Source organism: Bombus vancouverensis, chromosome 17 (assembly GCF_051014615.1).
Source record: "Bombus vancouverensis nearcticus chromosome 17, iyBomVanc1_principal, whole genome shotgun sequence".
Taxonomy (NCBI): Eukaryota; Metazoa; Arthropoda; class Insecta; order Hymenoptera; family Apidae; genus Bombus; species Bombus vancouverensis.
In genome coordinates, this window is record NC_134927.1 from 8,725,206 (window position 1) to 8,752,950 (window position 27,745).

Genomic DNA, 27,745 nt, shown 5'->3' on the forward strand with positions numbered 1-27,745 from the left:
AAGTACCTAGCTTATGATAAAAATATATGTGAGGTGGGATAGTGATAGGTGCGTAAGGAACTACTCTTGGTGTTTTTAACGAATAACAATTTATTAGAACTAATCAACAATCAGAGTTAACAAATAATACTCAACAATAACACTTAACGGACAACAGGCAACAACTAACAAATAACGATAGGCACCGAGATGTCGTTCGTCGCGTTGCTATCGAAAGCGACCGAGGAGTTACACTTCTAATGACGCAAGCCAGACTGACTCTGCTTTTTGTTTTTCTTCGCGCAGATCCTTCCCTTCGTAGCCCATCGATATCCCCACTCGCGTGCATTCATAAGATGTGCCGCCTGGGCTGGCACGAGTATGCTCTTCCGAGAATTCGGCGGAAAGAGTGTGAGGATATCGATGACAGATTGGGCACATCGGTGTTGCGCTTTGGTGGCGTCGCGCTTTGTATCCGGAGCCGTTGAAAAGTTGCGTGGCCCGTGCCGCCACATATGTATAATATATATTCGTGCAGTTAGTACTTCCTAGGTTAAAAGGTGTATGAAGACTTGACCGAGCAGGCGACCCCAAACGACCTAGGAACCGCCGAGGAGGACGCGTGGGACTAGTGGCGAACCCAGCTGATCAACGAGGGAGTCGAACATCGAGTCGTGGAGGCGGTTGTCCCAAACTGGGAGACATGGAGAAGCCGCCGGGGCCTCCCGCTGACCTACAGGATGACCCAGGTGCTCACTGGACACAGCGTGTTCGGCGAGTACCTGAGAAAAATCGGACGGGTGACGACAGACATCTACCACCACTGCGGAGAGGGCAGGCACACAGCGCAGCACACCCTGGAGCTCTGTCCGGCGTGGGTGCTGCCCTGCTACACTCTGCGGCACGCCATAGGAGGAACATTGACCCCCCCCCCCCAGCGATTGTAGAGGCGATGTTGAGAGGGTCACAGAAATACGAGGCCGTCCGCCTCTTCTGCGAGCGAGTTATGCTCGCGAAGGAGCGAGCAGAAAGGGAGAGAAAGGAAAACTCTCACCCTTGTATGATAAAACGATGGAGGAGGATGGCAGTCAAGCGATCTACAGCCGCTCCATCGCCGTCCCAGCAGACCACGACTAGAAGGAGCGATAGCGCTAGGGGCAATGCCCCCCCCCCCTAACGCCGAATTCAATAGTCAGGAATTAGTAGGAATTGCTAGAACAAGAGGACGCGTGAAGGGGGCGCGACAGAAGTTAATTCATAAGAGATTCCTGGAGCACTCCTGTCATACGCGTAGGATGGTCATCGTGGAGATTTAGTCGGTAGGAGTCCGACACTACTCTACTGTTACGCAATTATTAGAACAGCAGAGTGTCCATGAGGATTTCTCCACGTACAAAAAAGAAGGTTAAAACGTGTATAAATATTTATAAAAATTATATGCATCAATGTGTAATAATATGAATTTTGAAAGACAATTACATCCTGATACAAGACAACTATCCAAAACACAATAATACACGATACACAATGCTATAAAGTACAATGCTAATACACGAGCCCTAATTCTGTATCATGTTTAGAAACGCATGAGAACAGTTCCGCAATATGTGCGTTATTGAAAACATATAACTACCTGAAACGAAAAATATCGATTCACCATATATCATCATAAAATCATTTAAAGAAGATATCCTTAAAAACATGGAAAAATATTTTAAGTAAAGTACTTATCAATTTGATAAATTCAATGCCACGATAATTGCAAAACATAATGGTATCAAAACGAAACTTCACTAACAAGAAAAGATCCCGAATAAGCAGACTCAGATTTTAATAAAACTTAAGACTTGAAGAACAGCGCGAAATATTAAACACGTATCCTTTGTTAGTTGCGGTAAATCAAATTTATGAGGCGTAACCATCCTCTAAAGTTTAACCCTTAAAGGATTATCTCGGATACGGTTAAAAACAGACAAATATTTGTGAGTAAGAATTTCAACGTATTGAACGAAAATGCGACAGTTAATAAGAAATTTTCAAAATTATTTGAAGAAATCACGCAGTAATATCTATTTGAAAAGTTGTGGTATCAATGCATATGACAAAGAAAAGTTGCATTTTTTATCACGAATGCTACTATGTATTATGCATATATATGTCGGGTTTACATTAGAATTAGGGTTAGGGGCGTGAAACGAATCTTCGTTTGGGTTACACGTTGTCATTATGCAATAGAGAAGACATTGATTAGTGCAAATACGATTATTATAGAACCGGACAAGTAACCGTGGTAGTTAGGTACTCGAGAAACTAATGACAATGATCCTAGGTTCAATAACGAATCCGCGGTCGACGGGATGATAGATGAACGTGCTCACAAAATTCACTGGTCGTAAAGGGTTACTCTTTTCGTCGATGAGATCGTGAGAGAGAATGACTTTCCCGTCCCGATGATGCCACAGAGGAAAACTATAATGGGGTGTGTCTAAGGACACGAGATCATCGGATTCGTCGAGAAAAGCCTTCGTTCAGAAAGTAAGGGAAATTGGCGTTGCTGCTAATTGGTCAATCTCCATATCGGTGGTTAGAAAAAGATGCTAGCCGCCCTCGAGGGAAAGTAGCTAGTGGGAGAAGCTGCTAGTTGAAAAATAGGTCTCTCCTACCTTCCCGTAGCTGGGACAAAGATTGTTTGTCTGTCTGAATGACTTTACTCAACTAAATCTTAAGATTTATAACGGGCTCTCAGGCTAGCCGAACATGTACTGCGGAGACGCATCGACATTTGGCAATCATCTTACTCGAAGAACAGGGTCTGCGTGTGGCGAGCCACGGGGCAGAAACCGCTGGAATGTTTACTGTCGCGTGCCGCCACAAATATTTCTTTTAAGGAGAGCTATAGAATTACTCCATACATTTGTTAGACAAAGCGTCCATCCCGTGACCGTGGCAACGTTCGGCGACTGGTTGTCGCCTCGAGCCCAAGCTCATTATCACAAATCTCGAATAAATACAATCAGATCAAATGACGACAATTGTTTAATTACGCCTATGATAGAATCTAGATTACGGTGTTAAGGGATTTTTCCGAAGTTCCAAAGGGAAGGCTCCGATGTCCTTTCATCTCCGACATATATATTACAACTATATTATAATTATATCATGTTTCAGATAGAGGAATATGTTTAATATACTGAATATAAAGTATTTTTTTCACACTTTCCTGTACACTTCTTTTCATATTGGTCTTTACAATGAACTTTCTTTTAAACGTAAAATATAAAATTTTGTTATTCTTTGGTAAATTTATCATTAACGCATAACTGAGCAATCTCTCCACGGATACAGAAGAAGACATTGGTGTGTTATATCAAAGAAAATTCTTCTCTATTACAGGTTTTATGCGGTCGTAAATTACTTTCTCTAGTATCTTAGAGAATACAGGAAGTAACGAGATTGGTCTGTATGGTTTGGTTTCGTGTGGGTCCTTGCGTGGTTTGGGTAACATTATGGGGAAGATAAGTTGCGCAAAAAATTACTACTACATACGCTATCACACTAATAATAAGAAAATTGTTTTATCTGTACGTACATGTCAGCAACAACCGTTTTAAGTTCTGCATATAATTCTGGATGGTGACTCATTTCGATGTAATTCAGCCAACGCGATTTGAATTGTGAAAGCGAGAACGCTGTAGCTGCAGTTTGCTTACCCTCAATAGTGCCAAAATAAAAAGAGGATTCCAATCTTGTATAGAAACTCTTCAATAATCCTTTAACTAATGGCATACAGTACTTGCATTACCTTTTATTAATGTTTCTAACTTTTTTTAAACATACATCCCATAGCACAATGCCACGATGTGGTCCCTTTATTCCCTGGATGATATCTAAAACTTTTACTAGTGGTAGTAGATGTTGTAGATACTCTCCGATATATTCAAGTTCAGTGCCCTTTATGTTAGCGTTTAAAGTTTCTCACGAATTTTAAAAATTATTTGCAACGAGATCGCATGGAAAATTCCATCTTGCTATTCCCGTATAGCAAGTTCTGTTCAAAGTATGTCTTAATGTATTTTGCATTATTTTGGCAAACTTGGGACGTGTGATACATTTCCGTAATGCATTCCATTTGGACATAACGTTGTTGTTAATTAAGAGCAATGTATCACATTTTTCATACATTGCCGCCATGCAATCAATTGTAATACATAAACTTAAAGTATATGCACGTCTAAAATGTTGTGATAAACACGGACTGATATCCAAGGTGAAAGATGCATCGTCGTCTTTATCGACAGATACATAATTTTCATCTTCATGATTCATTACATGATCTCGATATTCCTGATACAGATGCTGACGATAGTTTCTTAATGTATCTATCACATTCAAAAGTATCTGAGGCATAAGAGCTGTCCGTGATAATTGTAGCTGCTGGCTATAGATGTTGCCTGCTGAGGTACTGCTGTATGTTTCTTCTCATTTTAACACGTTCCTAACCTAAGGCGCTAACCACTGCACTACCGTTGTCCGGTATTAGTTAGTGTCGAGTGGCGGTATTCGTTGTCGAGTGCCGTCACATATCTATACGAATGCTAAACAAACGAAATGGATTTACGGAGCTACCGGCGTTGTCTGTAATTACTGTCTGCATTCTAAAGAACTTTAATCGAATTCTAAGTGAATATGACCAAGAATATCAGATGGAATGCAATTCAACCTAAGCAGTGTACAATGACACCAAGGAACCTCCTTCTTCTATTACACTTATTATCACTAGCTATGTTTCTATGACTCATCATCTTAATTGCGTTTCCATGCTCTTTGATTCTAACGTTTCCAAAAATAAGTCGAAGGTCATCGACAGTTGATAAGGCTGCCATTCAGTGAACAACATATTCGTGATATATATGCGTTGCGTCGTTCCTCTAATGACCGTTCCTTTGCCTCTTTGCGCATTGTTACTTATGAGGAGAAATGTGTAACTAAAGCAATATACGAAATTTCCTTAATTTCATTAGATTTCTTGTTCTGTTTAACATAATCTTTATATTCGTGAAGGATTGTACCGTCGTGTTTACGCTTTCAATGTGATTTATAATTAAACGGCGAAGATGATCTTATGAAGTCTACTTGTTTGCAAACTGTCAACATTAAATTAATACAAAATTCTTATCATCTCTGCTCACAGCTGTACCTTCAGCCGATGTCACTGATCCCTCGAAAACGTTCTGACTTTTAATGTAATGGTTCATATTTAAATTCTATAAAAAAGACATTCATAAACATTATGTAATTTTCCAAATGAATCACTGCAAATATTTCCTATGTTATTCCTTTATCATAGAATACTTTCACTCTTGCAGTTCAAAATATCGACTTTTCATATTTACAACTTGTACATGATTCGTACTGATAACGTTGCTGATAACATATTTATGTATTACGTTGTTGTGCGTCGAAATATGTCGACGGTTCGGAGGGAGATAAATTCTGATCCTGGAAATCGCTGGTCGGGTGGGAGCTCGAGAAAAGGCCTCGCTCCTGACCGAGAGCATGGCAGTGTCATTAGGAATACCCCCGATAAGGTCGCCGTGCCTCAGAAGATGGCAGAGTCAACACTTAACCAACCGAATAAGGGGATCTCCTCTCTGTGAAGAACATCACTACGTGACCGAACGGGAAGATCTCCCTTCCTGACTTTAGCAACGCGTTTTCTTTTTTCTTTTCTCTCTTTGTTCTTATCATCAGTTATTGTTTACCTAGAATTGTTCCCAATTAATTGCGCCACGCTTTCTGCTTTCATAAAGCACAGTATATAATAAAATACACTAAATTAGTGGTGTTAAAATTAATTAAATATTTACATTATCAGTTATGACTAAATAAACTTATAATCGAACGATACCACACTGTGAAAGAATATCAAAGTGCATTATGAAATTTAGGAGAGAAGACATCCCGCAGACTAGCACAGGCAGGAAAACGAGAGAAGATGGAATCAGTTTCAGAGCTTGGTGGAGCAGGGGATCGACCTGGCGGTAGCTACTGAGCCATACTACGTACCCGACGAGTTTCAAGGCGCGGATGTCTAGGACAACCCGGTCGCCATTTTTTGGACCGGAATTAGGGGAGTATCACTTGCTCGGTAATTGGTCTGGGTCGGTTGTTTGTTGCGACGGGGGGGGGGGGGGATAAGAAAGTGCGCCCGGGCTTAGTGTCATCGAGGCCGTCCTGCCAAACTAGAAGGTTTGGTTGGACGGCGGCGGGTTTCCCTTGACGTCCAAGGTTATGCAGGTGCTCACCGGACACGGATGCTTCGATGAGTACTTGCATCGTATACGGAAGGAGGCGACTAGGCGATTCTTCGGGCATTGCATGGCGTGGCTTGCGCCACGCCGCTGTGTTATCGTGGAGATAGAGGCTGATCTCTCGCTGCCGGCGGTTCTAGGGATCATGTTGAAGAAGAAGGGCTGCTGATGGTCACTACCCTGTGTCCTCCCCCCCGAGGACGCGTAATGCCTATGAAGATTTCCTGCACGTAAAAAGAAAAGAGAAAGGTCCGTCTGAGAAGAAATGATCATTTTTAGCATAATCGTTTTAAAAAATTGCATATAACACGAAACCTATCGTCTATATAAACAGCTATGTAAGCAACAGCTTCATTTTCAACAATATCTCCTATTATTGTTTACAGATCTAGTGAATGACGTCTACAATTTGTTTGTTAATAACAAAATTTTGTTATAACAATAATTGACATAAAAAGCACAAAGGTATATAATTTTCACTTAGCAATGGAATATAAATTATTATTTTGCATCAATAATAATTTTTTGCATACATGTCGTTTAGAAAACAGATGTATTCAATTATACAATATTAACAATACATTTTTTCAGTTAGATCTTAAATTATATTTTTTCCCGATTACTTACAATTTATTAATAATGAATTGAATATACAGGTATTAATTGGACAGAAAATGATGTTTGTTTAACTGAAACTAGATGCGATACTCGTATCTATCTCAAATAACTTTACAGTTATTTGGCAACTCTCGTCACAATGAATCTCTCTCTCTCCCACCCCTCTCTCTCTCTCTCTCCCTCCCTCTCTCTCTCTCCCTCCCTCTCTCTCTCTCTTTCTCACTCTCTCTCTCTCTCTCTCTCATTCACTCACTAGCAACTCTAACAACTCTACAACACTGATAACTCGATCAACTCTCTCAACTCTACTCTTCCATGTTTCGATCAACTCTGACTCTCGCAACACCCTCACTTTTCGACTCGCATACTCTGACGTCCCGGTCATCAAACCCGAAAGCGTCCTTCTGCTCTAACGTTGTTTATTGTTTTTCTCATATCTTTGCAAGAACTAGGTAACTTTAGTTACATAGGTGCTCTTAAATGTAAACGAACCACAGAAGGCCGACGTACACGGTTTTTTCTATTTTCAACCGATCTCGAATCAAACTCTTTTATTATATTACAATTAATACATTTATTATGGTTTAGAATGAATTTGAATCTTTGAATAAAATTTTTCCTTGTTTCTAGGTAGAAACCTATACATATTGTCCGTTTCTTGATTCAAGGAATCTAACCCGTTCAATTCGTTATTAAATCGAATCACTTCTTCGTCAAGGTCTAGCTAAAGATTTTCTTCGTTAAATTCCAAAGTGTAGGTTGTCGTTATATCTGATCTATCGCTTAAATCAATTAAGGTCAAATCATCAGCTTTTTCAGTGTTTGCCCTTTTAAGCAATAACCGGAATCACCGGAATGTTTGCCTGACATGTACCATATTAATCTGTGGCGAAAATTTAAAGCTCATGGCTGATCATTCGTCACTCTCATACTTCATAAGTACCAAAAAAAGATTCTCTCAGCAATCCTGTGTCAATAGATATGTTAGAATAAAATACATTTTGAAAATGGACGAATTAAACTGTTCTGTGGATGCGGCAGCAATTTCTGAAGAGAAATGTTATTTAAAATAATCCTATTTTTTTTTATTGAAACCAAACAACGGTTATTGTCTTGAATCAAAAAACCTTCCTTACCGCATAACATTGCATCTCCGACAGTCGTCTTGAAAAAAATCCTTTTTATATAGGTATTTTTTGTCTAATGTGAGTCAGAGGCACCTAAGTTCTATTGAGTAATTTTGAAAATAAAATTTAACTCGGTTAAATTTGCAACGGTAGGTTTAATATGTTCTAAATTTAGGAAAAAGCATGACTTAAAGAGTTATTTCCTGTAAGTTTTAACAAATGAGGTCCATCATTAGAAAGAAAAATTATTGTTACGACCGTTCGCGGAGAGACGCGGTCGCGAGGAAAACGCGTCAGCGAGAGAGTCGTTCCTCTGTTTCGATTAAGATAACAGAGGTAGTTTAATGAATTTAACACTGTTTTAACGGGTTAATATAAAATAGTAAATTTGACAATAATATGATGCCACAAATTGTTTAACAATGAATACAGTAAATATGTTACAGAAAGTTGACCCGACTTTACGATATCTCTCAATGAATTTGTGGCGAATGAAAAGAGAGTCGTGCGTTTCGTCCCGAGACTACCGGTGGACTCGTCAGTAAGGCTATGCCCGGTAGTCCCTGCCTTAGACGTAGAGGGAGTCTCGCTAGGTGCGGTATTTGTATCAATCGCTCGTATATTCGACCGCTAGCGAGTTAGACAGATAGACTCGTTGTCGTCATAGCCCTCTAGTGTTGGCGGTTGGTACCAGCGGATCGCCCGGGAGGTGTTGCGCCGCGTTGATGCCTCGACCTGTCTGCGTCCTATTGATACCGATCCGCCACAAATTCGTTAGATTATGCGACTTTAATTTTAATCGTCAGATCTCTCGATGTATAACGTTTGACTCTTCAGAAGGGACTGATTGCTCTTCGATCATTTCTTTGTCTTCTCTGGGAGACGACCCCCATGTAACGTCAATTCACATCAGAGACCAGGCCACACACCACGGACAGGATGGCACCCAGATGTCTGCATATCCTTGGTGCGCACCCTCAATAGTCTTAAGTGCCCACCAGGGGCCTTGGCATTTTCATAGTTAAGGTCCTTCGGACCAAGCGAGTATTTCCTGTCTTAGATTTCCCTTTACGTTTATTGTCTACCACGTGTTAGCTTAGAAAGTTGGTTTTCTCCACATCTGGTATGTTCCGTTCGCAACTTTCTCGCGAGGGCGGCTAAAACCCTTCCTGGTCCACCAACCGTCTTATTATCCAATCGGAGACGGTGTCTACTGCCCTCATTTCCTTAACCAAAATTGTCATCAACAAATCCGATAGTCCCGTGTCCTTAGACACACCCACCCCTAGCTTTCCTCAGACACAGTATCGTCGGAAAACTTCACTTATTCTGTATCCTTAGAATAGTCAACATATCTATGTCGGTCTCTACTCTTATAAGTCGCGTACTTAATGTATTGTTGTAACTAAGTCTTACATAACGTGGTTGGAGTGAATTGTGATTTATGTTAATTCAGTGCGTGTTACATTGTGATTGCTGAATTCATAATAAAGGTTGATTAAAACCAAGTTAATAATTGTGTTACGACTCAACTATATTTTATTTTCACCAACCAACCCAAAAATTACGTGACACGCTCGTAGATACATTGTATATGTTCCGTAGGGCAGATAAGACGATCTGCCTGCGACTCTGTAGGACCGCGAGTGACGGTTAGAAATACAGCCTGTGGCGTAACAATTATACATCGTTACCAGATGAATGTACGGAACAAGGCTTTTGGAATTTCTCTGCCCAGGTACTGATTCATTTAAAACTTTACTATTAGTTGGTGCAAATCACAGGTAAATGCGACAACAATGCAGCAATGCTTTGTACAATTGAAATATGACGTCGTTTACTCTATCCTTGACCAGAAATTTATCGTAATGATAGAAAATAATTATCTTTTAATTATCTAACAGACCTCCGAGAATAACAAGTCTCACAGTTTTGCGAATTTGTGTGTTCCTTTTGTGTATTTCCATCCTCTGAGAAACGTATACGTGGCTGAAACAACTGATGCTTTTCGTTTCATGAGAAATAAAACGTTGGATAGAATGCCTTGGTGAACTATCATCTGAATAGCTCATTTTCTAAGCGTTGATAAAGCTGAAAATGGATAATGATTCTTTCTCAAAACGTGATAGGCTTCTGGACTCACGGTGCTCAATATTATGGCAGTACACATGGTTGCCACACTCCACTTGACTCTTTTTTTTTATCATTTATTAGAACAAATAAATAAAAAAAAATTTGTTAGAACATCTATTTGTTTTTTAATGAATATCCTCTTCAAAATATTACGTACATTTTCTTTGATTATGTTTTGTAATTTGAGATGTTCCTCTTTCTAATCGATTTAATTTTATTTCAGCATTTTGTTTTCTTTACTCCTTTTCTTCAGTTATTCGTTTAAATCGTTTGTATCTTTCGTTTGATATTTGAAAAAAATACAAATTATTAAGAAAACTTTTTTTTTCTGTTTATTGATAGGTTATAATACTATGAAAACGTTGTGAAAATGTCAAATTTTATAACACCCTAATTTCTTTAGAATAAATATCTTTATTTATTTAAAGTAGATACTTTACTACACATTACACAAAATTAATTAGAGTAAATTTTTGTGATTCTCGCCTAGCTTGCTCAGAAGATGTATCTCCATCACTTTCTATCGATGTGTTAATTACATTAGTTGTAATTGTATTGGGACTGTTTTCACTGGTGAAAAAGAAATTTTAGATAGAGTGATTATATTATATTATATAATATACAATAGTACTAGTAGCATATATTAATATCAATAATTGATAATTTGCTAAATAAGCTGATTTTTCTTTGTATTTTCAGCATGGAGAAATGTATAGAGCTTATACGAGCTACAGAAATGTAATTAATTGAACCATTACAAATACATAGAACAAACAAATACTCATATATTATAACCGTGAATACCATTTTGAATGTTAATTTTTTTATTTTAGGCTCCCACCCATCTGAAAGCGATTTCCTTATTTTTAGAAAATAGAAAGAGAAAAACACTCAATGACAAACTTACTAACATTACACATGATATATCTAACTATTTATATGTCGGAGATGAAAGGAAACCGGAGCCTTTCCTTTGAAATTTTGGGAAAATCCTCTAATACTTTAGCCTAGATTCTATCAGCAGTAATTAAGCAATTGTTGTCATTCAGTCTGATTGTAATTGTTCGAGGTTTGTGATAGTGAGCTCGAGGTAGTTGGGCTCGAGGCGACACAACTGATCGCCGAACGTAGCCACGGTCAGGGGATGGACGTTTTACCTGACGGAGGTGTGGATTGGTTGTATGGTTCTCCCTGGAAATGTGGTTGTGCTGACATACGGCCTCAAGAACGGGCCTAGCCACGTGTGATTTTACCTCGGAGGTGCCAATATAATGGGACACACGTTGTATTAATAATGAAACTCCAGGCAGAAACTGCCTAGCAACGGCGATTGGAACTTTCTCGATGCTTCTAATGAGTATAAAACAAAGGAACGCAATTGTAAAGAGTGGAAAGTTTTCATCAGTCTGGCGTGCGATTCGTGCGATCGCCTTGGAAAGTTACACATCTAGCAGTTTATACCGAGCGTCCCAGCAATAGTATTTTGTGCTTGAAAGTATTCTACGCTTAGTAAAGAGTTATCCTTGACCGTGGATTCGTTATCGAACCCAAGAACATTATCAATTGCATCTTGCGTATTTAAACACCACGGTTGTTCGTTAAACTTTGTAAAAGTCATTTTTGTACCTGTAAATATAATCTCTGTTGTACAAAACGATGTCTAATTTAATTATTGCAATTAACGTTATACGGAAAGTTTTTTCTATAAAATCAAAAATGATAGAGGTACTATATGGTTCCCATTTAAATGTCCCGCTTTGTATATTCAAGATAGTGGTCAGATGGCGCTCTTGTCACGTAGGAGACACAAGAAATCACGAAACTGACAGATCACCGGTGATTCCTCGCGTCGCAGTTCGACCGTTTCACAAACAAGGTAACGAATTGAACTTTAGACACAGTAGTAAAATTTATTGTACGAATCCAACAGAGTGCCGGTTCAGAGTATTAGAACAGAGAATGTCGAGAGCTGATTTTAGCAAGGTTTATATACTATGGATTTGGCTCTTATAGAGGGGGTGTCGCCGGGGGTGTCGCCCAAGCCCAGGTCAGAGATCGCCATGCTGTTACTGTTTTCTGACACTGGAACACTCTCTACGTTGTCGTTTCGATGGTCCGCGGGATGTTCGTTAGATCCCCTTGGATTTCCTATCGCAAATTTATGGCTCTGTGACACTCGCTTGGTTCAACCGCCATGACTACATAGAAATCTTTTACTCTCCTACAGAACCACGGTAAAATATACAACGATATAAAGAACACAGTTTGTTTTCCTTCCAAATAAATTAAAAAATGTTTGCGTCTTGTTTGATGTTTTCACGGTTGCAGGATACAATATCTTTTTAAACGTACATATCCTTTCATAAAACTAGCATTTAATTCTACGGTAACACAAACTTAGTTCTCAGATTTCTACTCGGAATACTACTAAACTTTTACGTCATAAATGTAAATTGCAAAGTAATTAATAAAATATAAAATATAATACATGTATAAATATAAACGTAATCTAACGTTATCTACATGATATGTATATAAATATCTATATTACCATTTTTCATTATTAGCTGTATTTTCGACCAGTTGCGGGGAGACGCGCTCGAGAGGAAACTCGTCAACGGGAGTTGTAAATTCCCGTTACGATTGTAATAATCGACGCCGCGAACAGATCGATCCCCTGATTTCCGTTGAAATAATAGGGGTGATTGAGGTGGTATAACGCTGCGATTAACGGGGTTATAAACTATGTATTTCCAACAACTTTACACAAGATAGTAACGCCGATGCGTAAGATGTCAGTGAAGAATAAATGGATTACTCTTAGATGAGAGAATCAGTGTAGAGGTGATGACTGATCTGAAGACAGAGCTCGAGTCCTGATAGATATGTTGTCGTCGAAGAAATCTTGAGGTGATTAGTCTGTTAGAACTGAAAGATAACTGAACCTCCGCTCTCATGTAATTACGGAGGAAAGCTCGGTGTGTGGGTATTTTTTGAACGAAGGAAGCGGATTCGTTGTTCACACTTTTCGTTATGAAAATTGAGTGTAACGATCCGCGATACCCATTGGTTATGTCCAGCGTTAATGAATGAAGATAGGAGGAGGAAGCCTCCTACCAACATGGTTCATGGGTGACCTTGTTTATGGAAAAAAGCAGCTTTTTCGTAAACCATACTCCACGTAAACCTTATTCCATCCATCGGTCAAGATAATCACCAGATGTCTCAGCATCCTTAGTCGGACCTGCAATAATCCTAAGATCCGTCATAAATTTTAGCATTTTTTACAATCAAGGCTCTTAAATTCCTCAAGTATCATTTAAGTAACGAGAATTTACGACTCTCGTTGGCGCATTCTACCATGAACGCGTCACTCCGCGAAGCGGACGAACAAGTCTATCTTTACTGCGTGTGACGGTAAATCCACATCAATATATTCTTAATCGTATGCGCTCGGCATTTTAATTAGCATAGGTTACTTTTAATGGACTCTGCACCTGCACACTGAACCGCGCGCATGTGTTTATAGCCGATATCAATGAAGTGTGTGGTAGAACAATGAGCGGCCTTGTGTTTCTTTTCATCGATTGTTATGTGTTTTCTTTTGTATCTACTTTCCTATAATATCTATTTGTTTATCTCTCATCCCTGTGAATTCTGTGGAAGGCATAAATCTGAAGGAAGGGCGAGGGCCAATACTCTTGATGTCGACAAGTGATGATTGCGACGAAACACGCAAATGTCATACACTTGCGAATATAACGCCTATCGTAATAGCAGAAGAAGGATTATCATCTACTTGCAATAAGCCTGCTATCGCGAATGAGATTCGTTGCGTGATTAAAAATGTAGTAAGTTGTGGTGCAGATATAATCAACGAGAAATTTGTAAAGAAGGCGATAACAAAATAAATGTTCGAGAATTCAATAACATCATTTAAATTATTGTAGTAATTAATGATCCGATGATATTTTTGATATATATTGTATTGATAATGATAATTGACAATTAATAGAAGACACAATTAAATATACAATGTCAAGGAATCTACAATCGCATGTTACTTGTTGTTATTTCCACTCTGTGTTCTTTACCAAAGATCGAACAACAATGCGACTTCACGATAGTAGATACCGACACGTGTGTCACAGGGCTTTAATGAATTTCGGCGTGAAGCACCTCAAGATACACATACCTTTAATAACATCACCCTCTTACTGAAACGGAATAATGTCATGCATTAATGATACGATTAACATTTTTACTACCAAAACCAAAGTAGAAATACCTTTGAATCATCTTAAGGCGTGAAAAATTGACAGCAGTTGACTTTTTATCATAGATTGCTTCTACGTTTACATTTTAATGATATTTTCATTACGTATAAGTTTTTACTGATTAAGATGAAGGTGAAAATGTTTGAATTGCTAATTGCATCTCATACGAACGATCTATTGTGGTGGCATTGAAAAGAAATAACACACAGTCAGTGTAAAAGATATTCATACAATAACTAACTGTGACAAAAATTAAAATTATGGTAGAATATCGTTTAGTAAGAAATTTTTTGCAAATGAATAATGTTTATATATTCTTACAGGTCTCCAAAGTAATTTAAGAAAAAATTCCTGTTACATATTCCTGTTCTGAAAATATTAATAAGAATCTAGCTAATGATATAAATGTATGTGTAATATATATTCGAACAGTTCGCGGTTCATAGGATAAAACGTATATAAATATTTTTAAGAATAATCTGCATCAATGCATAAAAAATGAATTTGGACGGCAATTTCGTCCTGATACAAGGTAACTATCCAAAGCGCGATAATAAACGATATACAATGATATGCAACACAATGCTAATACACGATCGTTAATTTTGTATCATATTTGGAAACACTTAAAAATAGCTTTATAGTACAAACATTATTGAAAATATATGGGACCACCTGAAACGAAAAATATCGAGTCACCATATTTCATCAAGAAATCATTTAAAGGAGGTTTTTTTATGAGAACGAAAAAATATTTCCATGACAGTTTGAAGCCATAAAATCAAATGGAAACTTCCTACTAACAAGAAACGGTGGAGATCGGTTAGGTTCTGAATTTGATAAAACTTTGTAGATTTGAAAGGCGGCGCATAATATTAGACTCGTATCTTTTTTAGCTGCGATATGCCTAATGCTAATGCCTAAGAGATTATTTCGGAAGCAGTTAAATGCAGATAAAAATTTGTTAATACAAATTTCACGATGTCCAGCGTATTGAAAGAAACCTCTCTTGTTAATCACAAGTATTCAAAATTGTTTGAAGAAATTACGCTAGTCATGTTCATTTGAGAGATTATGGCAGCAATACATATGACAAAAAAAATTGCATTTTTATTATCAATGCTACGACATGTATATATATGGGTTCTAATTAATGTAAATATCCTATTTATATTCCGATATTTCACTTTGTATTTATTACGCATACGACCGAAATCAGTGTCGCCGACGATCAACGGTACAAGCATTTTCACTGATGATTTGATAATAGTAGTGGCCGTGGATGCTATCGTTCGAGAATGTTTATTAGAACTAATAAGGATTACGATTTTTGTACATTCATATTTTTACTAATCTGATTACTACAAACCAATGCCATTATATATGCATATTGCTATATATCGCATTTTTAATTTTATTACATTCGAAGTCCAATATTGTGGAACCTGAAGAACGAGGTGGTCCATGAGGAGCAGGTCTGCGTTCTGTCCGCAAGAACACAAATGTTTAATTAAAAAATTGGCGAACTGGTCAACAATGAGGTAGGCCGTAAGCAATCATACATGCAATAGATTGAGTTTACGCCTGTGCATTAACATTAATACAATTTGTTATGGAGTCACGAACGTAAAAATCGCAAATATAATGCACTTGTTATCGATGCAGGCACATAATTCCATTCTTGATTAAATCAAAATTAAAATTATCGCATGCAGTCTTTCGCGAACCATAACCCTGATATATCTTGATCGAGGATGTTACTGCATTGGTTATATGGCACAAAAGCGTAGTTGCATTATAAGTAGCATCCGATGGCAAAATTTGTTAAAATTATAAGTTTTGTCTCACATTCGCCGATGATCGATTTAAAATATATTATGTAAACACTTTAACGAATATACATGAGTAAAGGCGATATTTAATCTTGTTTTTAGGAACACATGGTCGATTTAATCTTTGATATGGATTTAAATGCCGTAATATTAAGTTCTGGATTGCCAAGTTTTTCACTTAGTTGCTGAAAATATATTGTGAATAACGCCAATTTAAGGAGTGGAAGGAGTAGTTTGCGAACCATATATCCCTGTGCTTGGCTTCATTTCCTTACACGAACGAAAATATGTCAACTCGAGCATAGTGCAGAACGATTCCAAATGAACGATGCATGGTTAGTAGCTTACAAGTCGTAGAGAAGCAGATTACGGGATTCGCAGACGTAAATCATCCTGCGAGACGTTTTTTAAGAAAAATCATAGATTGAAAATCAAATCTGTGTGCTCATTAAAATCCGTAACGTCATATCGTAAACTGCTCCAGGGTGTTTTCGAATTAAGAGGATTAGTATTTCCTCTGAACCTTCGCCTTCATAAATAATTAATAAACAAATATACATGTAAACAATTTTTTTGCAAGTTTACACATCGTAGGAAAATCACACACGCACTGCGGTGGCCGAACTGTTCCGAGATAAATCGTAACAAAGATAGCAATATTCACAGAAAAACCACGTACGCATTACAAATTTATGAGCTGTTAATAAATGTGGCAATACGCTGTCTTCTATGAATCACACACAATTTCTGTACAAATCATTGATCATTTATATTGCGATATTCACATACATACACATGAAATAAAACCCTACATCCTATTTATATCTAACTTAAATAGAAACCTACCTACTACTTATTATGTGAAATAATATTTTATTCAGCATGAATATTACATTTAGTCTCTATTTCGTTGATTGTATCATATATTTTAACGCCGACTGGTCAAAAAACGACAAGGTTTGTGAGTAAACAACTTGAGAATCAAAGTGAGCCTTTAGAACTAATGAAGGATTCTTAGAAAAGTTTTACTTTAGAATTATTTTATTTTAAAATATATTTATTTTCTATCATCATTGTTTATTTCTCAGTAGACTTTTCAATGGTAAATTATTATTGTTAACGAATAACTATCTCGTAACATTTGTATGTTGGAGAATGAAAGAAGTTTTTGTCATTATAATTGTGGCGGATCGGTATCAATAGGACGCCGACAGGTCGAGGCATCAACGCGGCGCAACACCTCCCGGGCGATCCGCTGGTACCAACCGCCAACACTAGAGGGCTACAACGACAACGAGTCTGTCTAACTCGCTAGCGGTCGAATATACGGACGATTGATACAAATACCGCACCTAGCGAGACTCCCTCTACGTCTAAGGCAGGGACTACCGGGCATAGTCTTACCGACGAGTCCACCGGTAGTCCCGGGACGAAACACAAACTCTCTTTTCATCCGCCACATAATATTGACATTATAATGGAAAAATGTTCATATTCAGTAAGCAAATGAATTACTTACAGCTCTGAAATCATGTTCGTATAAATACCTGCATTCTTATTAAAATTTTATAGAAAAAATAAACAATGTCATAAATGGATTTATTTAGAAAGGAGACGAATGAAAAGACAAAGTGAAAAGGATGATAAATCCCTTCCCCATATTGTATTGTATTCATATTGTCTTTGGTGCAAAAATAAAAAAGTAACGTTCAAGTAGTCAGTATACAAAACATAGTATTATCCATAACAAAATTTTTATACCGGATATTTTGGTGATCTGATGTATCCAGTGCAACCTGAAATAACCAACAATATATGTATTTATATTAGTTCCTATTTTTTTATTCGAAGATACTTTTATACGTACCTTGCTAATCGTTGACGGGCTGTTGACTGAATCTCTTGTTTTAGAACAAATTTCTTAATTGCCATCAGGTAAACTTCAACATACTACTCTCAATTCATATCCCGTAAGTCTAGTTTGACCATATCGCTGTCGTTGAACATTTTCACCTTCCTGGCCAAGTCGGAACAGTTATCCCTTTGGAAAGTCCTTTCGTGCGTGGTGAAAACTGCTATCGACGTGAATAGCTTAATGCCATTTTTGAGAAGTTCCATCATTCTGAAATATCATTTTCATTTATTATTATAGATGAAGTCGGAGATTATCCCAGAAAGATTGCCCTCGTTGTTCGAGGATCGATAGAATACATTCATTGGTATACTATTGTTTACTATTGTATACAGTATTGGTATACTGGAACATTGGTTTACTACCTCGGAGTCTTAAAAAGATATCTATAAAGAACGCACGAAATACATGCGGAATTACACTCGGACCATTGTACATACATCTAGTAGCTAGGACTGAACAACCTGGATACCATAGCGTATCGTTCAGTGGCATTTCTGTGCTATATTTTTCCATAGCATTTATCATCGGACCTCATCTTGTTAATTGAAACATTTTCATTTGTATACTTATTGGAATTATACTTAAAGTAAAGTTTACTATCATCCGAGTATCTCGGGGAATATTATGGAATTTGAATAAATATTATATTGTATCGCTATTCTTCTAAACTAATGACATATTGGGATCTTCTACGTTCGATTGCGTTTCCAGTATCCAAATTACTTAAATAAATTCGAACTTTTAGAACACTCTAACATTGGAATTACATTAGTAGAAAAAAATTCGTAATAAATATTACTTAAAAGGGTTAGCGTTCCTCGTACAGTTGTAAACTTCAACTTCAAGATCACGATGTAGCGTGGCATGTCATTCAGTACATATTATCGTGTTGATTACAAAATCAACAGGCACTAAGTCCAATCTCTCCTGCCCCGTACTGCTGTTGCACATCCTCTGCCGATTAGCATAATGGTACCTGATAACATTAAATTGGTTTAGAAATTATTTGTGAATTTTGATTGCCAGAAATATAGCGCTAAATAGATAAGAGAGAATTCTCGTAATAATGAGCAACAACAAATATAAACTATAATAATGATGATCTAGTGGAAAGCCTCTCATTTATCCTCTTACAAACAAATCGATTAACTCCACTTTCGTGAAATGTAAGGAGCGTTGAACAATTACTATTGAAAAAAATCTATGAAAATACCTGTAAATGCAGAAATATTCTGTATCCATCCAGGACGTGGTTCTTCCACAGAGACTCCAATTATACTTGGTCGGACTATCGCAACTGACAGATCTTTGCACTTGCTTGTTACTATCTGCACTGCCAAATTCTTACTGAATGTGTATGTGTTTGGATCAGTTCTTAAAATTTTTTTTTCTATTTGGTTGATGGACGTTTTTCCTAATTTGTCACACATATCGATCACCTCTGAAGGTTTCAAACTCGTGCTGCAAAATCAATAATATGTGAACATATTCTTCACTTTACAATTATAAATATAATATTCGTAAACGACGGAACAACGCCTGTGTATAACTTATCCTTACGTATAAACTTCTTCCCTGATCTCATAAGCTGTGCTAACGTGGATGAAGCTAATCGGATGACTCAGTTCGTTCCAAAGTTCGATAACACGAGTAGTACCATTCGTATTCACATTAATAGCTGCGTGCAACGGCTCGTTGAATCTCACAGTGGCCGCGACATGAAACAATATGTTTACTTTCTCTAACTACACATTTCTATTTTCTCGCGAAGAACTTAAATCCGGTAGACTCACGCCACCTTTCACATGGTAAACTTTGGTCAAAACTGAGGGATGTTTCGCTTTGATGTTGTCGTAAATCTGAAAACAAAATAACACCAGCTCAATTCCAGAAAAGAAATTTAATCAATTTGGCTCCTGACAAGCTTAAATATTGAAAGAAACAAGAAGAATATTTACGAACGGGATCATCTATGAGCTTCTTAAATCGCTGTTCTATCGTTTCGTTAGTTTTTGAGCGAATTAGTATAAAAATGGCAGCGATGCGTGTACGCAGTGATGCATCAGTTTTTCCAGTAGACCTACTCCCACGAATCCGGTCGCTCCAATCACAAGGTTCCCACTATCGGCGTTGAATTCCACGGGAGCGAGTTTGTCTTATTCAATCCTTCATTGGTCCCATTTTCATTTGTTTCTTTATTGATTGTATCCATGTCTCAGGGTCTTTACATTTTCAGTTCTAATATTTGCCATAGATTAAAATTTATAGATATTATATTTGCCATAGATTCCCGACAAACAGTGTTTAGAAAAAGTAAAGAATTATGTGACTTAACAGGCAAGAAAGTATGGAATCCATAGATATTTAAAGAAACTGTCAAGCAATCTTAATCTGTATTTGAATAAATGAAATTTCATATGAAAGTAATTTTTCCCACATCCGAGCAGTATTGTGTCCCTGTTAGTTTTGATACCGAAGGCTCTACTGTATTTCAGATTACCTGGTTGAAATTTTATTGCCACAACAAACTGACGAATGTAATAATGTAAATGAGAACTGCGGTCAATGAAATCAACCATAACATTTAACATCATTACATGTTATATGACATATATTATATCTACATTTTTATTGTAATTTTCATATATCCTGTAACTTTATTATGTACGTATGAATGTATATATTGTTATATACTATATCTGTCATTGCATACATATATATGTGTAATATGTTTTTATATCATCATGCCTATGTATGTTATGTTGCATTATGTTCTACGGCATTTAGTTTTGTAATTTGTTTTCTGCTTGATCTTTATAATACCAAGCCTTTTATAGCACAAGTTGTTGTGATATAGAGATTTAATACGTTGAGTATTGTACACGCACATTTATATATAATATAAAAGTGAGGAAAATTGATATAATCAACTAATAACAATTTTATAAAAATACTGAACATAAAACCCTTTTAACTCACAAATGTCTATGAAACGATGTTTATATTGATATTCGAAGAGATATTTTGACGCAGCATCTAAATAATTAAAAAATATAATTATATTTAATTTTTTTTTTATTAATCTTAGTCCGTGCCTTTCGGCTTTGGACGACTTCCAGATTACATCTCTTATACAGTATAATTATAAAGAATGTGATTAATACAACAAGAGAAATATATTTTATCACCATGTAGAGTATTTTACTTAAATTTAATAAAATAATTACGTAATAACATACTCCCTCTACTGCCATTTCATCGTTTCTTTTAAATGTAATCAATATTATGTATGTACACTTCAGTTCATTTGCGTATATTTCAGTTTATTTATTAAAAACAAGGGATCTTACCAGTTAAAATGGAAAACGCCTGAAATATCTCGCATGGTTAATGTTGTCACCGCGGAGCGTATTTTCAATTTTCGTAAACGCGAGAGTCGAAGCAAATCTTAACAATAACTTATGAAAATCCGTTCCTAAACTCAATTTTTGTCAAAAATTAACCGATGTCTCACGCAACTATCACGCGAAGGCGAATGTTCCGATTACCTCTACTAACTGGTTGTAAATTATTGAAAAATCGCAATAATGAACCAGTTTTACTGTGTATAATGTAAAATACAAAATGTTTGAGCATTCAAAAACTTCGTTTAAACTATTGTAGTAATTAATGACCCGGTGATATTTTTGATATATATGATAGTGGTAATAATGAATGCCTTAATGAAAGATTAGGGAATAACAAGGAACCGTCTGTTACCTGATACTATTTCCACTGAGTATCGTTTACCAAACATCGAACAAATATACGACGTCACGATAGTGGATACCGACACGTCTGTTGTAACGTCGCCCAGAAGCCAGGAATCCGCCGACCTCAGGATATGCATATAACACCTGGTCATGCGATAGCGCTGAGAATAGACAGTAGCCGGACTCCCATCCGTGAGATATACGAATCATAGTGAGGAGGTAAAGATCCCAGTCCTTTAGTCAGTAAGTCAGTCTGTATTTTGCTATTGAAGTGTAACGTCGCCTTGTGAATAAAATATACGAACGGGCTATTGTTAATTCGCCCCTTTTTTATATATATATTACCTCGTCATTTATTACGTGACATTTTGGTGATCCTACCAGGATCCATTCGGTTCAGTGTAAACGAAATCACGATTTCGGCGTACGCGCATCACTGAAAATTGAAAGATCAGCGGACCTCTGCATAGATCAGCTCACATTGCCTGAAAACGACTTTTACGGAAAGCGGACTACGATCATCGTCCAAAACTGAAACTGGTCAGAGCAACATTCACGAAAGGAAAGATACCCAGGTGAAGAACTGGATTCTTTTAAGCACTATCGTACTCAAAGAATTATTTTTTACCTAAATAAGGTTCTCTAAGGTTCTCTAAGCTGTGTCTAATTATTTATAAACCTTTACAAAGCTAAATAAATATCATAGATATTACAAATAGAAACATTCTCATATTTTTAAATTTAGATGAATGAGTCAGAATTATTTCTATTTTTAAATCAATCAAATTTTAAATAATAAGCAATTTTGTAGTCGAATATTATTTTCAGGTAATGTCACTACCACATAGTTTAAATGCCGATCCAATATAACGTTACAAAAATGAAAGCAGAAACAATCATTGAAACGTTCCATTCATTTTAATTAATTATTTCTATTCAATAAATTAAACACAATCTATTCATCTATCTACGCTCTCTGATGTTAAATACTTTATAATACGATAACGGAAGGGTACAATAATACAATACAAAGATATAGATTCCGTCATAATTAATTAACCGCAGCATAATTATCACTTATTAATTTGTGACCTAGAATAAAAATTTATCAATAATTTAGTGATATATTAAATCTCGTTTCGTCTTGAATGAAATGCTTATGAAACGTGATAGAATTAAATAATTAACAAAATAATCAACCATAGCTGCTTCAACTTGTGATTTTTAATAAAAGATGAATCGTAACCGATCGATCAAAATATCAAGACTCTTTTCTGTTTAGATTAAACATGTTCTTAGACTAAGCACGAAAAATGTGACGGATAAAGGAATAGAAGAAACACATAGTCATTTATTAATGAAATGTCGCGGCCATGGCACGGCTAGACATCGCGACCCTCCACTAAATATTCAAGAGAGGAGCCGGAATACGGTAGATCCTCAAAAGCAAAATGAAACTATTTTTATCGCGGCATATCCGCCGTCAAAGTGTCTGAGAGACGGCGAAAATCGTATTTTACTAGCGGCTATGTCGCTACTAAAGGAAGGATTACATTGTAAGTACTTCGCGTTGCTAGCTAATGCTGGATATGTGTCAGCATAATTTGCGGTATTCCCAATATGATAACAAAGCTGCCATTTTAATAACGCAATCATGCGTTTATGTACTTTAGTCCGTTGTGTGTTGCATTATTAGACAGCAGATATTTATTCAGCTATGGGAAATACAACGCAAAAATTTGTAGAATGTACATAATAATGAAAACTGTCAAGTTGGAGCATACGAGACGTTGTTTTTTTTTCCAAAAAAATCTTTAAATCTTAATTGGTAGCTTTTTCAAGTCATCATACATAGACATATTTAACAAAAGTAATAACTTCTATTTTTTATCGAATCAATGCACGTTCGTAATGACCAAATATGTACATGATTTTATTCTTTCAAATTGAGGAAAATTATCAATCCTGCGATTAAACAAACCTTGAAATGGGTCTGTGAGTGTCTCTGTTTACGGTTCTGTAACCGTGTACATTAAAAATGTTGTTTATAATAAATAGAATAGCGCGGATCTCTTTGACCTTCTTCAAATGCCTTAGGCACATGGGTATCGAAGAGACATAATCAAAATTTACTAAGAGTAGCTAATCGACTGTTTACATATATTCTTAAAATGTATACTTGTACTAAACATTTCCCAGTACGTTTGTAATTTGACCAATGTTGTCGGATTGTGTTATGTTTGAGTGTTTTCTATGACACACACGAACTACTGTATTATAGAAAGCCATCGATTTATTATTATGATTATTTATAACGACCAACAATGTGATCGTAATATTTCTATGATAAATTTTAGTAACGTCAAGTAAACGTGATTTATAGAAAATGTCTCCTTTTCTCTTCTGTTTCTTTCTTTAATACGGTTGATATATAATGATGCAATGACAAAATTATTTTTTATCAGTACCTTCTCATCGGTAATTTCACAATTTCGGGATAGAAATATACAATTTTGCAGACTAGATTAATTATAGAAAATTTAGTTTATCTATTCTGAACACTTTACCCCTAAAATATATATCTTTTTTTAACCGAACAACACAGACATATAAAAATTGAAAGAAATATCGAATTTGTATGCTTTAGAGGAATTATTATAATAACGTCGTAACATTGAAAATGTTGCTCTGAAAATGTAACATTTGAATAGAAGGGCATGCTCTTCAACGTTGCTTTCATTGCCTTGATAAAGCGGTCGTTTGAAATATTGTGTATAGCTAGAATAATTTGCGAAACTGGAATGGTTTGTCCGTTGGTGCTTGAAATATCTTTTACTTGAGAAATTTGATGAATTATTCAAGATCCTGGCATTGTGTCTGATATTTTTATTAATACTGTTATGCAGTATTATTCGATCAACGCGTTAATATGTGGAAAATTTCTTGCAAAACCGGCATTAGTGGAATAGCGTGATACGAATTCTGTGGCTTTGCTATATTTGGCAGAATTCTACCAAAGCAAGAGAAACTTCTATGTAGCCTGACTCTGCAGAACTAATTTCCCAAACGTGCTCGTATATTGCTAATTACTGACGAAATTACTATATTTAAAATTGTTACGCCGCCTAAAACATCTGCACGCCAGCCCGCGCGACCGGACAACAACCGACCTGCGTAACGTCACTTCGACCCTCAATAAACCTAAGGGCCCACCATAACTTTCACTTTCCTGTATTGTTTCGCCATGTGTCGTCAACCTGTTTATCCTGAAGAATGTCTTAAGCCTAAAAGTATGTTCGACGCACATCTGGTTTTTTAGAGAGGTCCTTGGGTTTATTAGTCGCACTTAAAACACGGAGAAAGCGGGTATGCACCCATGAGGAAAATCTGAATAGCCCTGTAATAAAACAAGCTAGATTTTTCTCACGCACACAGTCATCTATCCACCACGATGGTAGGAGACTCCCTACTCATCCCTTCGAGCAGTAATGCAGGTCATGACCAATCGACACCTCGGTTCGTTACCCTCACTTTTCCTAACGAAATTGGGAACAACGAATCCGCGCTCTTTAGGCACAGGGGCACACCCACACCGAACTTTTCTTCCGTATGAAAAAAGGAGCGACAATCAGTCTAAAAACTAACGTCTAACGCGGCAGTCTACACATAGCGCGAGAGTCGCATACTTCACGCAAATCTTTTGTCGGTTCTCGGTGTTGTCGAACATACATCTTCTCTCCTAAATATATTATAGTGCTAAGTCCATTAATACATTAATTTCCATTATAAGAGCCCTGCTCTAGCGTACATATCTATCGCATCTTCGTGCGACAAGTTGTTGACTATTTGTTTCTCTACGTCAGTGTAATCTAAGTGTTGGAAATATATAATTTATAATTCTGTGAATCACAGTGTTATACAAACTCAATCACCCCTATTATCTCAACGGAAATCAGGGGATCGATCAATTCGTGGTGTCGATTGTTATAATCGTAACGGGGATTTACGACCCCCGTTGACGTCTCTCCTCGCGATTACGTCTCCCCGCGATTGGTCGAAATTACAAAAATATTAATTTCGCTAAACCATAGATAATTATAATTTCAAGTCTTTACTTTTTTCTTTTTCCATTTCTCGTTGAACGAATCTTTTATCAGTGTAATAGCGAAGCATTTCTAATTAAAACGGAACCAAACACGATATATGTAATTTGAAGCATATTTGATTATTTAATGATGTTAACTTATTTTCTTTCGTCTATTAAATATATGTACATACATGGAAATGAGATTTAAACTATATCGTGTTTGGTCTCATTTTGATGGGAAAAATCTGAGAAATACCTCAGTGAAAGTTTTATTTAAAAAGAATCAGAAATAAAAAGGTTTCGTTATTGTCTCACGAATAATTAATATTGTTTCATGGACAACTGAATTCGGTTTAGGTCGCACTACTCAGCCGTCGAACTTTATGGTGTGTCAAAGGGAATACTATGACCCATTGAAAGAAACTTGGTCCTAGATGTGAGGGTGACTACCGGTCATTTATGGGGAACAGGCGATCAATAATCGACTGTACAATTTTTGTTTCTTGATGAAACAATATGCAAGTTACTTTATGTATCTTTTTCAACAATGTTGCATTTATGCAAACTTTACTCATTATTCCACTGTTTAGTTTTCGTAAGATGGTTAAGAAGTGTGATTTTTGAAAATATTTGTTAAGCAGAATACTATAATGCGGTAATGAGTATTTAATTCAAATATGTAGAAAGGAGCAACCTTTTTTACAAATGAATCTTATCCTTTTTCAAATGTTATTAATATTTTATTTTATATTAATTCATCCTATATAGAAAAAGTTCTGGGTTTACAATTTATGCTATTGACAATGCATGAGTTTCCTTCTATAAGAATTTACTTATAAAAGAATTTTTTCTTATAAAAGATTTCGTTTTGTAAAAACATGTTATATGTTTTAATAAATAGGAAAAAGTATTTTATTTAATATTTTACTTGGAAAAGATCTTTTAAAAGGCACCATTTTCAGATATTCTTATCTGAGAAACTACTGTATTACAGAAAGTACTGTATTTGCAGTACAATAGGGTACAAATGATAACGGTCATGAGTGATAATTAATACAAATGATCTTTTGTGTTGCTAACTTCCGTTCGATTGACTCATCTACTACAGTTACACCAAGCAACTTCTATCTACTATTCCAGTATCAAAGCATTCATTTATGACATGGTATTGTTTAAAAGATTATAAGCTACAAAGAACAGGTATTAATCTTTTTATAACAAAGTGTCATGTTTTCAAAAATTGACAATTTGTTAAAATATAATGGAAATTTATTTTCACGTTCATACATTTTTACCAGTATGAAAATTAGACGCTCGACATTACAATGTAATTTAAATTTTGTACATTTTATATTGTGATTGAAATCTTATTTGGTTGATTTGTGATATGTTCATTGATATTAAAATTTTTAACATTTACTTAGTATTTTAGTTAGAATTTTAATTCAGGAAAAGAATGAATTTCTGCATGAAAATTAAAAAGTCTTGGAATTTCCATTTAGTTCGAAAGCTTCAGTGTTAAATACTTCTTAATACTTGTTGTTAAATACTTTGCTTAATTTGTCTTTAACTAAGACCTAATAATTTCATCAATGTTCGTAATTGCTTGAAAATGTTATATAATAGTATCAGCTTCTTTTTAAATCATTTTATAGTAAAATCTTTATAAAATTGTAATATTTTTTAGATAATTTCAATTCATTATATTATACAT

At 36.1% G+C, this 27,745-nt stretch overlaps 1 pseudogene; it reads right to left on the minus strand.

Moving 5' to 3' along the window:
• Nucleotides 1-17,994: 17,994 nt before the first annotated feature.
• LOC117165133 (fatty acyl-CoA reductase 1-like) lies at nt 17,995-20,588 on the minus strand (annotated as a pseudogene).
• Between the last annotated feature and the right edge of the window lie 7,157 nt (nt 20,589-27,745).